The sequence below is a fragment of the Paroedura picta genome, chromosome 5, assembly GCF_049243985.1.
Source record: "Paroedura picta isolate Pp20150507F chromosome 5, Ppicta_v3.0, whole genome shotgun sequence".
NCBI lineage: Eukaryota > Metazoa > Chordata > Lepidosauria > Squamata > Gekkonidae > Paroedura > Paroedura picta.
The window spans coordinates 39,726,234-39,743,090 of record NC_135373.1 but is presented as its reverse complement, the minus strand read 5'-3'; the positions used below and the strand labels follow the sequence as shown (position 1 = coordinate 39,743,090).

At 46.3% G+C, this 16,857-nt stretch overlaps 1 long non-coding RNA gene across 1 annotated transcript; it reads right to left on the bottom strand.

Moving 5' to 3' along the window:
• Window positions 1-518: 518 nt before the first annotated feature.
• LOC143839032 (uncharacterized) lies at window positions 519-16,069 on the bottom strand. Its single transcript, XR_013231536.1, has 4 exons — window positions 15,634-16,069; window positions 12,387-12,609; window positions 10,248-10,391; window positions 519-1,264 (listed from the first exon to the last, which is right to left on the bottom strand). It is a non-coding gene; the product is annotated as an uncharacterized LOC143839032 (long non-coding RNA).
• Window positions 16,070-16,857: the final 788 nt, after the last annotated feature.

Here is a 16,857-nt window from a genome sequence, read left to right as displayed (position 1 = left end):
GCCGCCACGAGCCCATGGAGAGGTGGCGGGATAGAAATCCAGCAATAAATAGAAAAGGAAGGGTAAACTGGCGCCAGCTCTCTCCGAGACTCTACTCACTGCACGGCAAAGGACGGACATCTGTTTCGCTCGTATTATATTTTAATTTATTTTGCACTCATTATCATTCTTCATGCCCCCCACCCCCCAATTTTCTTTAGTGCCTGGCAGAGGATTTAGTTTAATCCAGTGGTGGTGGAGGGGAACTGCTAGAATAGAGTAGACTGTCTGGCATAGAACTAATAGTTATTATCTACATTAAACACCACGGCTGACAGGTCGGAATTAATTTCAGTGCTGCAAGAGATGAAAGTCCCCCATTTTTCAGGGACATCTACACCATGCAAGCTGGCTAAAGAAAAATAACTTAAACGTGATTAAAAATGATCTCCATTTTATTAAAAATAATTCTAATTTATCTTTTCTACCAGCTTTCCCACCCCACCCCCCTTCCTAGGAATAAATCCTAGAGACTGGAAGCAAAGACAGTGGAGTGGATCCGCTATCTGGGGGCACAGTTCATCACGTTGAATAGCCAGGCAGTTTGTGGCAGAGACAAAGCCGCTACGGAACACTTCTCTTCCAGTGTCAAAAAAACAGTGTCCAGCTGAAATACACTAAACCAACCGGAGAGAGGAGGGCTGTAGTTCTGTGGTAGGGCATATGCTTTGTGGAAGGTCCCAACGTTAAATCCCTGCCATTTCCCAGTAATCTGTCTGGTACATTTTAAATCCCATCCTGCATTCCTCCGGAGCATTTCCCATCCCCGTTGTATTTCCGCCACCCCCCTGGGAAACAGGCGAGGTGGAGAGAGCATGATGGGTCCCAGGTGGGATTTGAACCTGGTTCTCAGAGCCTGGCCTGGCACCCTGTCCATTATACAACATGCCCTCAGTGATAACAAGACATCGTGTCAGCCAGCTGGAGTGGACAGCAGCAGGCTAAGTGTTCGTGCACAAGTAGTGTATGTGTGATGTGTAGCACCACACCCCGCCTCACATGTTCAGTTTCCATGTTTCTGAGCTGGAGCGTCCTCCCGTTGAATCCAAATGTGAGAGTGTTCCATAAGGCTGCTCGGTGGAGCAATGGGGAAAAGGCTTTGCAAATGCATTCTGGCAGGGGCTCATGGTAATGGTAGTCCATGGACATCCGGAGAGCCACAGTTCGGCCACCTCTGCCCTACAGAGTCATTCCCTGCCAGCCAGAGGAGACAATCCTGATCTTCCTACATCAAAGGTGAAATAAAAAGAAGCTTTAGGCGTTAATTTCCCTAGAAATTATATACAATATATTTAATCCCACGTATATTTAATCCCACATGTAACTGTGGATCGACTAACATGTGATTTAGCTGCAAAAAAGAGACATGGATTGCAAGGTCTTTGGGAATGGTGAATTTAACTATTGTCCCTGCACTGTTTTCCCAATCAAAAATGTCTGCATCCCAGACAGTGTCAAAATTAAATAGGGGGAAAGATTGGCAATTATATGAGATCTTGTCTTTGTCCCTACTGCGGCCCATTTTCAGCCCAATTTGGGGGAGGGGGGTTCAACCAGTCTTCCCCAACAGCACAGCCCCAACCTGTATTGCTTTTATGTTCCTTCTAAATTATATGTCAAAACATCTGGCCATGTAGCCTCAGCTTCACATAAAATTAGGTCCTTTAACTCAGGGGTAGTCAACCTGTGGTCCTCCAGATGTTCATGGACTACAATTCCCATGAGCCCCTGCCAGTGAACGCTGGCAGAGGGCTCATGGGAATTGTAGTCCCTGAACATCTGGAGGACCACAGGTTGACTACCTCTGCTTTAACTAACAAGTACTCTCAATCCCATTTTGTAGCCAAGGAGGCTGCATTACCTAATAGCCACCACTAGAGAGGGACAACGCACTGCATCCTCTTGGCTGCTTAGCAACCACCAATAGAAGAAAAGGCTGTGTGTTGCCTGGCTACTCCCACTTTAGGGGGAAAGTCTGCCCCGTGACATCCAAATCCTCATTCCAAAAGTACCCAATGCAAGAGCCTAAATCAACATTTTAGATGCAGATTATTTTAGGCTGCCCAAAATCTTCCCTTTAAAAAATCCACCTGCATTCTTAAGGGCTCTGCCTTTGAAATCTTGACTCTCCTGCTCTTTTTGAGAATACGAGTCCTTTGAAAACCAAAGTGCAGGAGGCTCTTTCAGTCTCTTGCCCATCAGAGAAAAGAGGGGAGAAAAGAAATCTTTTGGTCTGGGCGCAATGGAGTTACATGTGGGATCAATTTGACCCAGGGAGTTTAAAGGCCAAATCGACTTCACTCTCTTTTGTTAAGTTAACACATCAAGACAAAAAAAAATGTATCTCTTTCCCCCCTCTTCGCCTTTCAGCAGCAGAGATAGATGGAAAAACCCTTTTGCCAGAATGGGTAAGGCTTCTAACAAACTGACACCAGTGACTCAATTGAAGCGAATGTCACATCGGAGGCTCAACAGTGGTGCAAACAGAAAGAGACACCCAGGTGGGAAGCCAAGGACCGATGCCACAAACGATTCCCTCGAGCTAAATCCACACTCACACACAAACAGACAGAGTCCCCCCACCGTGTATGCGATGGTAGCTCTGGACAGTTAGCAGAGCTGGCCGTTGCATCCAAACAAACAGAAAAAGGAAGGGAAGAGGAAACAGGCTGATCACGGGGCAGTACTGGAAGCTGCTAGACCAGTCTGTTTCACCCTTTGTCAGGCTTCAAGGAACCCCAGGAGTGGTGAGATGCCCCTTCAGAGAAATGGGTGCGGAAATAAGATGCAGGAATCAGCCAGTCAATCAATTGATCATTTTCCATTTCCATTGTGGAGAAAGAGACTAGGCCTGTAGAGCAACAGGAGAAGTGGGCTCCAGGTATGGCTAGTGATGTCAGTGGCAATCCAAACTAACTAACTAACTAACTAACTAACTAACTAACTAACTAACTAACTTACTTACTTACTTACTTACTTACTTACTTACTTACATTTTAACGTATACCACCGCTCTCAAAGACTCACTGCAGTTTACAAGCAAATAGTATAAAACAACAACCCTTAAAATCCCCAGACATAAAAGATGGCAATTGATTAAAATTAACCCCCCATCTCCTCCCCTGTCCATCATGCAGTCCGGAGCTCTTTCATTAGGAGCCAGGGTCCTGATCTCATTGGTTCTAGGGGATCCCCTGATGGTAACTGTGGGACCACAGCCTGGCCTCAACCATACGCCTGGTGGAAGAGCTCTGTCTTACAGGCCCTGCAGGAAGCTGGTAACTCTGGCAGGGTCCCTAGCTCTTCCAGGAAAGAATGGGTGACACCTGGGAGCTCTCATGTAACCCAAAGTTCTCCCACACACACTAGAGAGCTACAATCAGCTGGAATGGAGCATAAATACATTTGGTTCTGGGGTTGGGAGCTTCTCTTTTATGAGTGTTGATGCCAAACTCTCATGGGATTTTGTCCCAATATTCATCAAAGGATGAATATTGCTACTTGATTTCAGTCGCAGACCGTATTTGACAGCTGACATACAACAGCATTTGATCATTGACAACTGACAGATTTCGCATTGGACACTTGCCGCAAAACAATCGGGAGATGCCAGCAAGCCATCCCATTTAAAAACCTGAGGCTGAATTTCAGGAAGATCATATTTCCGTTTCAGACAAGGATAAATGACAACATTTTGAAATTCCTGGATGGATTACAGGCCTGTGCTTGGAGCTCTGGCTTGAATTGGGAAATTCGACTCTGCCCCCAGTTTTAGGTTCAGCCCATCGTCCCAGTTGCTTGGATTGTTCCCAGCTGTCAGGGGCATGAGGAGGGGCCTGACATCAATACCTGGGCTTGCTCCACATTTGCCTGCCAAAGGAAATCTGCTTGATTTCTTTAATATATCAGCATTAAATATGCCAACAGTTTGATACCCCTCCCCCCATTTTAGGCAAAATTTAATAGATTTTAGTGGGCCCTAGACCTTTCAGTTGTTGTTTTTTCTGATGTGAGAAAGGGCTCAGGGTGGCATATAAATTGGATAAATAAAATAAAATAAATATTTTCTTCAACCCTAAAAACTTTTCCTCTGAATTTAAAAGAAATGGAAAAAATTTTGTGAGCCCCTAAAAGTATTGTGGGCCTTAGGCACTGTGCCTACGGCTCCTAATGGTTAAATCAGCCCTGGCCAAGGGGACATCATCCCCAATCCCCAGCAGAACCTACTTGCAGCAGAGAGTGTTATGACTGCCCAGGTCTCTGATGACGTTGTTCTCAAATAGGACGATTGTGAAGACAAGTCTAATTTATATATTAGATTTTTATACCGCCCTCCCATACATCTCAGGGCAGTTGTCTTGCACCAGGCAAGCAGGCTTAACTCTTGCCTCTCTGTTCAATTGCCCACTGCATTCCGGCGTCCTCTTGACAGAGGTGGGATGCCAACAGAGGGTACCATTCTCTTCTCCCTCTGTCTGCGGCCGCCCACGACTGATAGCACCGATAAACTGAACTGGCAATGAAAAAACAGGCCTGTCTCCCCCAATTAGTGGAACTGGGTTGAGATTCCACTGGAGCAAACTCCGGGGCACAAGGCATTCGATTGGCAACAGCACGGGAGTGTGTGAGTATCTTCAAGAATCTGATAGTGACTTAAGAATAATTCTCTCTCCTGCCACATACGTATACACAACACTCACAGCCTTCTTATTTTTTCCAGGTTCAGAGGAAATGCAAGACCAATAGAGATGCTGAAGGGTATTGGACTTTGGATGCTGGTGGAAGTTTATTTATTTATTCTGGATGGAGCCAAGACTAATTTGCTGCCCCCCCCCCAAATCCTTTTCTGCAAATGTTAATGCCAAATAATCAGCAAACAGCTTCTGAATACTCAAACCTTTGCAGAATCACATTGATTGTATTTGAGATCCAGTTATAGTTCTATATTGGGTTTCAATATATGATATTTCGTAATATTTGCTTAGTGGGTAGCAGCATTTCATAGGAGAAAAGGTAAAAAAGGAGAGAATTGCCTGCAGTCAAAAGTTGCCACCAGCCAGCCCAGAAGATCCTGGGAAGCTCAAAGGCACCCTGACTATATTGCTAACCCCCCCTGGATAATATGTCACTGGGAGGTAAACTGCCTTTAATAATGGATGCTCCATTTAGCTCGGATTTCCTATCACTGGTAACTCACACCTGTTGAATTTCTGCCTAGGCAGCTTTTCACGCTGTTTATGCAGTGGTTTTCCAAAGCACTCCAAGCATTTCACCCACATTATTCCTCCTCTAACATGAGCACATGGCCAGGGCTAAGTCTTGCCTCAAGCAGATGTATCTCCCACCAGACTGCACGACAGAGGTGTAAGGGGAGAGGAAACAAACAGTCCTTTCCTTTCCTCCCCCAGCCAGATAAATATTTCACAAGCCAGGCAGATGGGTCAGGGGCTGGTATTTAAAGGCTCAACTGGTCAATAGAAATGCAGTTTTCCTCTGCTGAATGCAGGGCCCCTGGAAAAGGTCATTCCGATGGATAACTTGAGAGTTTATTGACTCCAGCTCAAAACAGCAAAATAATTGAAAGCTTAATATATCAAATCAATACAATGTAGGGAAAGAGGGCAGGCCAGGGGAGATGAGAGAGTCCCAGGGACAGGTGACGGGCAGCTTCCTTGGAGATTAGGCAGGCCTGGCAAAAGCCCAGCCTCACGCAGATTTAGGGACTCTTAATGCAACTGATCTGGGTCAACAACATTCGCATATGACAAATTCCAGATTTAACTGGGTTGTGATAAAAACCAAAAAAGCAATTTTTGGCACCTCAGAAACTGCCTGTGGACAAAGCCACATGACCAAGTGGTGGTTTATATCTATGGATATGCACACACAGACACGCATCCCATCAGAAACAGAGCGAAGGCTCTGTAGGACAAACAGCCCACAATTCCTTGCAACTAGACCAGAGCCGTGAAGAGTAAACTGGAGGAAAACGTCTCTGTTTTTCCAAGTTGCTGCAAAACTTAGCTGTTTGTATTGGATTCACCAATATATGGCTCCCGTACATCATCTGGTTTGAGAAACCAGATGCCCCACAAGCCGAAGGGGCACGGCTGCTGAATTATAACCTTGATATCCCTAAGTGACTTGTTATTGGTTGCCTTGCATATAACTGCTGCCAGGTTGGTCTTTTGCAAAGCAATAGAAACAAAAAGAAAAACCCTCCTAAATTACAAGACTGGTTGTTGGAAATAAAGGAGATCGATACCCCTGTGAAATTAACAGCATTCCAGAATACCAGAGACAGTCTCTGATTAGACCTACTGTGGTCAGGGGCTATACCAAGGCTGGAGGGGGCAGCAGAATAGGCGGCATTAAGGCCATGTTTGTCCTATGATGATAAAGGATGGATGCAAAAGGGAAAGGGATGGTTATTTATGTAATGTATCTTTATATTGTGGCTATGTCTTCCCAGTTGCAATGTATGGCTGCGAAAGTTGGACCATAAGGAAGGCCGAGCATCAAAGAATTGAGGCTTTTGAACTCTGGTGCTGGAGGAGACTCTTGCGAGTCCCTTGGACTGCAAGGCGAGCAAACCGGTAAGTCCTAGAGGAGATCAGCCCTGACTGCTCCTTAGAAGGCCAGATCCTGAAGATGAAACTCAAATACTTTGGCCACCTCATGAGAAGGAAGGACTCCCTGGAGAAGAGCCTAATGCTGGAAGCGATTGAGGGCAAAAGAAGAAGGGAACGACAGAGAATGAAGTGGGTGGATGGAGTCACTGAAGCAGTCAGTGCAAACTTAAATGGACTTTGAGGAATGGTAGAGGATAGGAAGGACTGGAGGATCATTGTCCATGGGGTCGCGATGGGTCGGACACGACTTCGCAACTAACAACAACAACAATCTTTATATTGTATATTTCCTTTTGTAGTTTGTTTTAATAAAGAATATTCCTCATGTGAAAAGAGCACTGGAGACACAGCACATTGAGCCCTGAGTGGCAAAGCATTTGGGAAAGGGTGAAGAGATATGAGTTCTCAAAAAGCTACAGGTTTCACACCAGCCGGTCATTTCCTTCACCAGCCACACTGCAACCATCCCCACACACATCCTGTCATGCCTCGGATGTCAGCTGCCACATGGCCATGTAAGAAATGTCATCTGCCCATGGATGCCATCTTGGAAATGCCAGCTGATCACCAGTGCACATTACGCAGCCAGATTCTGCATTGCTTTTTGCCTCACAGAACCCCTTGTAAGATAGTCTTAAGAAAGTCAGCACCATCTAGCAGCAAGGAAGGGCTTCTCAGCTATACAGCACACTGTCACATGGTATCTGTTTACTTTCTCCCACAGTTCCTTCCTTACCTTGAATGTTAGTATGCTTTCATTGCTCAATATTTTTCCGCAGACCAAATGCCCAAGGGGAGAGACAGGCCTCATTTTCCCAGGCCATTTTTTATTGCTCTAATCATGTATATGCATAGATTAGAAATACTTTGTAGTGTTTAGGTTCTAGTGTATGGTTTGCATGGAAAGCTTAGCCTGGGAAAATTTTGTGCCTAGTATTTTGTTCAGCACCCGTATTTCCGAATTCTGGGGAGGGGCGTCAGGGAAAACATTAAAGTTATGCTTGTAAGCATGCCATTCAGCTCTAGCAAGGAAGCACCTTGCACTCTGTTCATTATTCTCTTCAACAGAGATTTTCTTCAACAGCGCATCTGTTTACTGAGATAGATTCAGGCGGGTAGCTGTGTTGGCCTGAAGTAGCAGAACAAAATGTGAGTCCAGTGGCACCTTTAAGGCCAACAAAGTTTTATTCAAGGTGTGAGCTTTCCATTGTCTAAGGAAGTGTGCCTGCACACAAAAGCTCACACCTTAAAGGTGCCCCTGGACTCACATTTTGTTCTGTTTATTGAGAGTTTGACAGAGGCTTGACTCATACACACTCAAGCAGATTGCTACTTGCCAATATCATGCACATTTTACTATGGAAAAGAGATGCTTTTACAACTGGCAAGATGTTTGTACACGGGGCACATTGTGAAGGACTACTTCTCTGTGGCCACACTCCGAATAGCCTTTCCAGATGAGGGAGACTCCCCAGTATCTGACCCCTTCCTCAAAGCAAGGAGGTAAAGGACCATCCTGCCAGCCACTGTTCCTGGTCCTCTAAACTCCGGGGCATGCTTGTTCCTCCACTCGTTTGCAGGATGCCCAGGATCTCTGCATGGAGCTGGAGCTTCCCCAGCATCTTGGGGGGGGGGGGGTTGGAGAGAGGAGTGATCCCAGTGAGGCATGATGCCATCAAGTCCACCCTGCATAGCAGACATTTCCTCCAGGGGAACTGACCTCTCCAGTTCTCCAAGTCCAACCTAAATGCTGCCAACCCTAGCAGCCCCCAACAGGGCAAGTGGATGCAGGAACTTTGCAGGGCTCTCGTCCCTTGGAGTTGGAAAGGACCTGGTCACTTCTTGCAAACTGAAAGTACTCTTCTTCTCCTTACAAGTCAAGCATTAGGAAGAGGCACCCAGGGGGCCAACAAGATTGCCTTGGGGACTAGCTGTGACCTTCCAGTTAGTTGTTGGCTACCTTTGAAGTACACAAATGCTCATTATGTCTTCACTGAATAAAGTGCTTTAGCATTCTGGTTATAGAACTTGGATCATAGCTCAGACTCCATCTACTTTTTCTGTGAATGGGCAGCACCATGCCTGTTTTTGATGTTGTGTTCCCTCCAAGCATGCGTGGGACTCTGGGGCCTTCTCCCATTTGATCTAAATCAAAGGCGAACTTTCTTTGATCCAGTTCAAAGGAGGAACTACAGGATGGCTATGAGATCAGCATCTACATGGACACTCCACCCATAGCCAACCTGGAGAGAATGCAGAGCATCCAAATCCATCCCCTAATCATTTACTATCCATTCCCCACCCACTTTACTGTGATCTTCCTCAAAAGTGGCACAATCTTTTTGCAACAATCACAGCCAAAGCATGTTTATGTGCCATAGGGACAGGAAGTACACGTTTTTGTAAACCCACATTGGCCACATTTCCTCCAACCATCAATTTGTAAGCTTTATTATGGATGACTGATATATTGCTATAGACTAGACTAGACTAGACTAGACTAGACTAGACTAGACTAGACTAGACTAGACTAGAATAGAATAGAATAGAATAGAATAGAATAGAATAGAATAGAATAGAATAGAATAGAATAGAATAGAATAGAATAGAATAGAATAGAATAGAATAGAATAGAATAGAATAATGATCTAGCTCCTAGGATCTTTGAATCCATTTCATAAATCAATTCCTTTCCTTCTTTTTCTTTCTTTCTTCCCGAGGGAGTCATGCCTTTCCCTTTCTATTTCCGCAATGATAAGGGCTATATACTTATTTTCTTTAAAAATGAAAGCTGGAAATTCAGAGGACCTAGCAAGTAGATGATCATTATAATAATATGAAAGTAATATCTCAGCCAACTTTTTTTTTTAAGCTTCTGGATCTTAGGCAAGGACTGCTTTCACACAGGTTGGGTATCATACTTTCAGTGCAATTTAGCAATCACTTGCAAGTGCATTTTCCTGTGTGAAACAGAAAATCCACATTCAAATGATCCAATCAAACGTGGGAAAGCCGGCAGGAAAAAGCTGCTACGAGGGCACCGTTTCTGCAAACACCTCGGTCATGGCAGCGAAAGCTATATGCAGAATTGTTACTATGTGGAAGAAGCTTCTGTATAAAGTGGCTTTGTGAACCATATGTGAAGGCAAATTTATTTTTTAAAATCTGTGCGAAAAAGTGTTTGGGAGGACAAAGAGAGAAAGGGACCAAGCCTTTTCCCATGTTCCCTTGTCAATGTCTTTTAACACGGCCAGAAAGATCTGTAATTCACAGGTTTTATCATAAGATTTCACATTAAAGATCCAAAGAATATGCTTTCTCTTTATGCTCAGAGGAACTCATATATTCCAAGGCCAGGTGGTGGCATGAAGATCACACCCCAAAGCAGGGGGAGTCAAACTGCGGCCCTCCAGATGTCCATGGACTACAATTTCCAGGAGCCCCTGCCAGCGTTTGTTGGCAGGGGCTCATGGGAACTGTAGTCCATGGACATTTGGAGGGCCGCAGTTTGACTACCCCTGCCCCAAAGCTTCCCCCTGGTTTGTTCTCTGCCCTAAATTACGCCTTCCTCCTTACCTGCCAAAATTTCTCATATATCAAGTTTGAACATTTCCCCATCTTGTTCTTCTGGAAGGCTGACAGACTCCTAACCGAGTCAAATCAATGACAAATCCATAACGTCCCTTCCTTGTTTCTTTTGCAGCGAACTCCAAAATCCCCCTGTACGGAAGAGAGCATAATATTAAAGAGCGCAAAATTGCCACCCCCTCAATGCGGCGGCAATGTTATTAAACCCCCACGCAGCCGCTTCTGAGTTCAGCGTTTTGAAGTCTGGGATGTACTTTGGTAGCTATATAATGCCTTGTCTCTTGCCTCTCCCCAACCCCTCCCCGCACACACAGAAATAACTGCTACTCAGTTGTTTTATGATTGTTAATTACACAACTCTTCTGTTTGCTGGATTACGTTGCTCTTAATTCGCACGGCTTGCCGCAGGTGCTGAGTGGTATTATTAACTTTTTAATGTGGTGCATTTCAACTCCTTGGTTTGTTTTCCTGGCTGTTGATGGAGATTTAATTGGTGAGCCGTCGGTAGAGTGGAGGGGCCATCCAGGAGGAATCCGATGAAAATAGGATGTTTGAACGCACGTCTGCTGACACTTGCCAAATGTTTTAAATAAACATCAAGGGCCCCCACAAGTTTTTCTTCTGAGGCTGCAAATCGCCCAAATTTACAGTGTGTGGGGGTGGGGATGGGGGAATGAATATGGAAAGAAGGAGTTTGTACACAGGTGGGGGATGGCAACTGCAAGCGACTCGCTACCGATCTATGCTCCACACTCAATGTGCACGCATCACTGGAATTCACTCCTTGGTTAGAAAGCTACTAGCAAAACTACTAGGCGAAGCTACTAGCACCCTATCTGACACCAGAAAATCTAGCCACAGTGATCCATGCCACTGTCATCTGTGGGCTAGATCACTGTAGCTCACTCTATGCACCTTGGCCCTGACCTGGAAACCGCAACTGGTGCAAAAATGTGGCTGCTCAACAGGACACCATAGAAGGCCCATCTTAGACCTGTCCTCCAACAGCTGCACTGGCTACCAGTTGAATTCCAGATCAACTTCAAGGTACTGGTTTTGATGGTTAAGACCTTACATGGTCTGGGCTCCACCTATCTGCAGGACTGTCTCTCTGAATAGAAGAACATTAAGATTATCAAATGCTAATAAGCTGATTGTCCCTGGTCCAAAAGAAATGCTCCTGGCCTCAATCAGGGCCGGGGCCTTTTTGGTCATCCCCATCGCTCTCTTCTGCACCTTCTCAATTTTGTCCACATCCTTTTTGTAGTGAGGCCTCCAAAACTGCACACAGTATTCCCGGTGTGGTCTAACCAATGTAGTATACAGCAGGACTCTGACATCTTGCAATTTTGATGGGATGCCTCTGTTGACACAACCCAAGACTGGATTCGCCTTCTTTACCACCACATCACACTGTCTGTTCATATTTCATTTGCAGTCCAACAGGACCCGGGGATCTTGTTCACACCCACTACTATACAGAAGTGTATCTACTCAGAACTGAGCCCACCTACCTCTGCATAGCTCCACCCCTTCATCTGCATCTCCATGTTCCAAATTCTGTTCCTTTGGTCTAGTTCTCACAGGTGAAAAGTGGGGTCGTGCCACTTCAGACAGCCTGTGAGGGCTTAAACAGCTGAGTTCTCCTCCGTACCACAACAACAAACTACCCAAACCCTGCACACAGTAAACTAGAGAAGAATTATAGTCTAGCTTTCTCCTTGATGGGCTAGGTTTGTCTGTGTAGGAATCTTTATGCTCAAGTAAGCAATAGGACAATAAGGTAAAGGTATCCCCTGTGCAAGCACTGAGTCATGTCTGACCCTCTAGCATTTTCTTGGCAGACTCAATACGGGGTGGTTTGCCAGTGTCTTCCCCAGTCATTACCATTTACCCCCCAGCAAGCTGGGTACTCATTTTACCGACCTCGGAAGGATGGAAGGCTGAGTCAACCTTGAGCCAGCTGCTGGGATCGAATTCCCAGCCTCATGGTCAGAGCTTCAGACAGCATGTTGGCTGCCTTACCACCTTGCGCCACAAGAGGCTCTTTAATAGGACAATAGGAGTAAGCAATTCAGGGATCTTATGCCTGCAGACTGAAGAGATACAACGCTGAAAAATCCTTACCATCTCATTCAACTTCTGGGAAGCACAAGACATCCGTGTGATGCTGCCAACTCTTGAGCATGACGGAACATTACAAACTGGAGATTACACACACGCTTTCTACAGCCATGTTGAGGAGTAGCAGAGCTCGCAGCCATTTCTTCAGTATTGAATAGAATTGCCAACTGATCAGAAATTATAAAACCATCCTTGCCTGCTCATGCTCCTTCTGTGCTAGTTCCATCTGTAGGAGAAATCCAGAGGTGAAGCTTTCCATGGCACCGATAAACATCACCATCTGTGCATCATGTGACGGCTCAAAAGTACTACGTACCTCACATAAACTATTTTTATCGCTATAACAACAGTCTCACCTACAAAAGCCTTACTTGAGCGCAAGAGGTTAGGCACGGAGACTTGGAATTGCACGTCATATCACTCCTTATATTTACCAGGGACAGTTCCTGTTTGCTGGTGCCTGCCTCTATATTCTTTTGGAAAGATACAACAAAATGTCTTTAAATATAAACATTGTGCATGCACCCATGTCACCGTCCTTCCCTGGATCCCTAGAAGGTGAGAATCCAGCCAAGTGTTCCTAATAAGCAGACCTTGTGGATGAAAATCTTTTCCTTCCTTCCTTCCTTCCTTCCTTCCTTCCTTCCTTCTCCATCCATCCATCCATCCATCCATCCATCCATCCATCCATCCATCCATCCATCCATCCATCCATTCATTCATTCATTCATTCATTCATTCATTCATTCATTCTATGGACTTATCTTAACACAGCCCGCGGCGCTCGTGGCTGTGTTAAGCGCCTGCCAATTGGCCCGGCCGATTCCTACCCTACTGACAAGGAAGCAACTGCGAGCCGTGCGAAGTTGCTCGCAGTTGTTTCCTTGCCGCCGCAGCACAAGGGGGCAGCCGCGCAAAGCGTGGCTGCCGGGGGCTCCCTGCCCGGCGGCTTGACGCGGCGAGAGGCACAAAGCGCCTCTCGCCGCTTCAAGCCGCAGCACAAGGGAGCCCCCGGCATCGAACAACACGCCGCCTCCACCAAGAAAATGGCCGCCGCCCAGAAGACACCGCGAGGGAGCCCGCCCGCTCACCGGTAAGGCACCTTTTACTCTGCCCCCGCCTGCTAGCGTCCATTGTATTTCGGATACAATGGGCTTTTTTACTAGTATATACAGATTTATATAACTGCCCCTCCCGGCAAGGTTAACAACACTATAATTAAAATACCATTTAAATAACAATTAAACAATCATGAGTTTAAACCAAATAAAAGCAGATGAAAATCACCTCAATCAGCTTCCCCTACCATGCTGTTATGATCTGAAGCTGTTTCCTGTAGGGAATGGCTCTTGTAGAACGGGACCAACTCGCTAATGTTGCTGGTCATTGGCCCCAACCAAATGCCTGGCTTTGCCTTGCAGGCCCTTCAAAACTGAGTCAGCTCTTGAAGGGTCCTCAGCTCTTCTGGGAGCTTGTTCCACCAGGTAGGGGCCAGGACTGAAAAGCCCCTGGCCCCAGTTGAGGTCAAATGTATCTTTCAGGGGCCAGGGATAGCCAGCCTGTTCATATTGGCCGAATGCAATGCCCTTCGATTCAGTCAGGTGGTCCCTCAAGAATGTGGGGCCCAGGCTGCAGATGGCCTTAAAGGTTAAAACCAGAACCTTGAACCTGATCTGGAATTCAGCTGGGAGCCAATGCAGCTGTATTGAGGATACCACAATGGTGATATCTCTAAACCTTTGCTAAGACTAAAGGCCTAGAAACCTTTGCCTCTTCTTAACCTCTAGTCCCTCCTGTTCCCCCCCCACACACACACACCCATTTGGCCACAAAACACTTCAGATGCCATCCTTCACAGCCAGGCCAGGAAGGCTCAACTGGCACTTCCAGCCCCAAGGACCAGGAGGCAGATAACACATCAAACAACTTTTCCGCCAGAATCCCCAGTGCAACTACTCTACCCTAAACTAGCTACATTCACACTGAAGGCAACTAATTAAAGAGAAACGAAAGCAGACAGAAAACAAATGGCAAAAGCTGCGATGCATGGTTTTGACAGAAGTCACCATTCATCCTTAGCTGCATTTTTAGATGCACCATATAGTTTATGCCCACAGTTTCCAGTCCAGTACATCAGTGGTCCCCAACCTTTTTATCACCAGGGACCGGCCAACGCTTGACAATTTTACTGAGGCCCGGGGGGGGGGGGATTAGTCTTTTGCCAAGGGACGTCACCTTTGCCACCTGAGCCCCTGCCCTGCTTGCTTTCCCGCCAGGCCACTGACTTCCCACTGCCCACTAGGGGGCGCTGCCAGCAGCAGCTGCGCAGTGCCACACCGAGGGGGAGCCCCAGCCATGGCGGCCACTGGAGAGCACCAAAGGTGAGCCGGCGGCAGAGTGGCAGGGCAGCCCCCGAGGCAGCAGCCAGGGAGGAAGACGAGGAGGTGCTGCGGCCCGGTACCGACTGATCCATGGACCGGTACCAGTCCCCAGCCTGGGGGTTGGGGACCACAGCAGTAAGTGATCTCCACATAGATATAATGAGCTGGACTGTCGACTCTTGGATTGGGCTGCCACCCCACCACTGTTTGGTATAACAGCCGCATGAGGCTTCGTGTTTGCTGTTCCAATATCAGGTTATGAGTATGTGATCGCTGATTGGCTGGGATGGTCTAATCAGCAGAGAAAACTGTGTAAGGCTAGAACAAAGACTAAAAAGGTATGCTGGAGGGGGGGGGATGGTTCATTGAATATTTCTGAATAGATGGAAGCCTTTTTTTTTTCCGTGCCTAAAATGCTCATTTCCTTTACCCACAGCATGAAGTCTGGATCTCTCCCAGGCCAAGCTGCTGAAAAATCCCCAGAACTTTAGGCCTAGGGCTTTGGATGACCCCCGTCACATCTTTATCCCCCTTGATTCAAACAAAAGCATGAAAACAGCCAAGCAGCTCTTTTAGTACACATTGTTCCAACCGCACTCCTACACACACAAATATCTGTCCCACCCTCCCGATTTCCAAGCCTGCCCACAGTCGTTTTCCTGGTACTGCTGCTCTTCTCTTGGGAGCTGTACAGAGTGAAACATGCTAGGACATTTGTTTTAATTAGACAGACCTAATTGGCTGCATTCTACGGGGAAAAATGATTCTTGGGGATCGATACACCTCTTGTTCCTCACAACAGCATTGATCCCACTCAGATCACTCATGCTGGGCTAGGAAAGGGGTTGAGAGTAAGGCAAGAACGGTACCTGAGATGGACGCCTGTTTCCATGTTGGCCTGCCATAGAAGACCATAGAAGAGTCTGGTAGCACCTTAAAGACCAACAAGATTTCCAGGGTATGAATTTCAAGAGCCGAAGCTCTCTTGGGACTTGAGTCTTGCTTTCTTTAGGACAAGGGAGCCAGCTTGGTTGTAGTGGTTAGGAGTGCGGACTTCTAATCTGGCGATCCGGGTTTGAATCTGCGCTCCTCCACATGCAGCCAGCTGGGTGGCCTTGGGCTCATCACAGCACTGATAAAGCTGTTCTGACCAAGCGGTGATATCAGGGCTCTCTCACCTGCTTCACAGGGTGACTGTTGTGGGGAGAGGAAAGGGAAGGGGATTGTAAGCCGCTTTCTTCTTCTTCTTCTTCTTCTTCTTCTTCTTCTTCTTCTTCTTCTTCTTCTTCTTCTTCTTCTTCTTCTTCTTCTTCTTCTTCTTCTTCTTCTTCTTCTTCTTCTTCTTCTTCTTCTTCTTCTTCTTCTTCTTCTTCTTCTTCCAAGCTTTCCGTTAGGCTAAACTGGATGAAAAATTTAGTTTAATAGTTATTATAATTACGTGCACATAACAAAAGTTAAAAGCATTAATAGAATCCCAGCTGTATATACTGTGTAGTACGGCATGTCCGGAATCAACATTAACACATGGAACATATAAGGAAATAAAACCAGCTGCATTTCGACCCCCAAGGGATCTTCCTCAGTGATCAGATAAGTTTAAATGCACCAGTACAGGAGAGAAATATATAACATTAGGGCTTGCTAGATGGGAAGAAAAATCTAGAGAGTGACGCTCCAGATGGTATGTATTGTGTGTAAGAATGTCTAAGAGAGGAATGGGAAGGCGACTGTAAGCCGCTTTGAGCCTCCTTCGGGTAGGGAAAAGCGGCATATAAGAACCAACTCTTCTTCTTCTTCTTCTAATATGGAGCCCACATGTGAAATACTGGTCAGCCTCAACATACATGGGGGAAGAATCCCCAGAGAGAAAGGCTCATCCAGGGCTGGTACCAACATGTATAGTCCAGGGGTAGCCAAACTATGGCCCTCCAGATGCCAGTGAATGCTGGCAGGGGATTATGGGAATTGTAGTCCATGGACATCTGGAGGGCCACAGTTTGACTTCCCCCGGTATAGTCAAATATCAAATCCTATTGCAACTCAGGTCAGCTATTGTCAAATACCGGCCACTGCTGCTGCAAACATTTCAGATG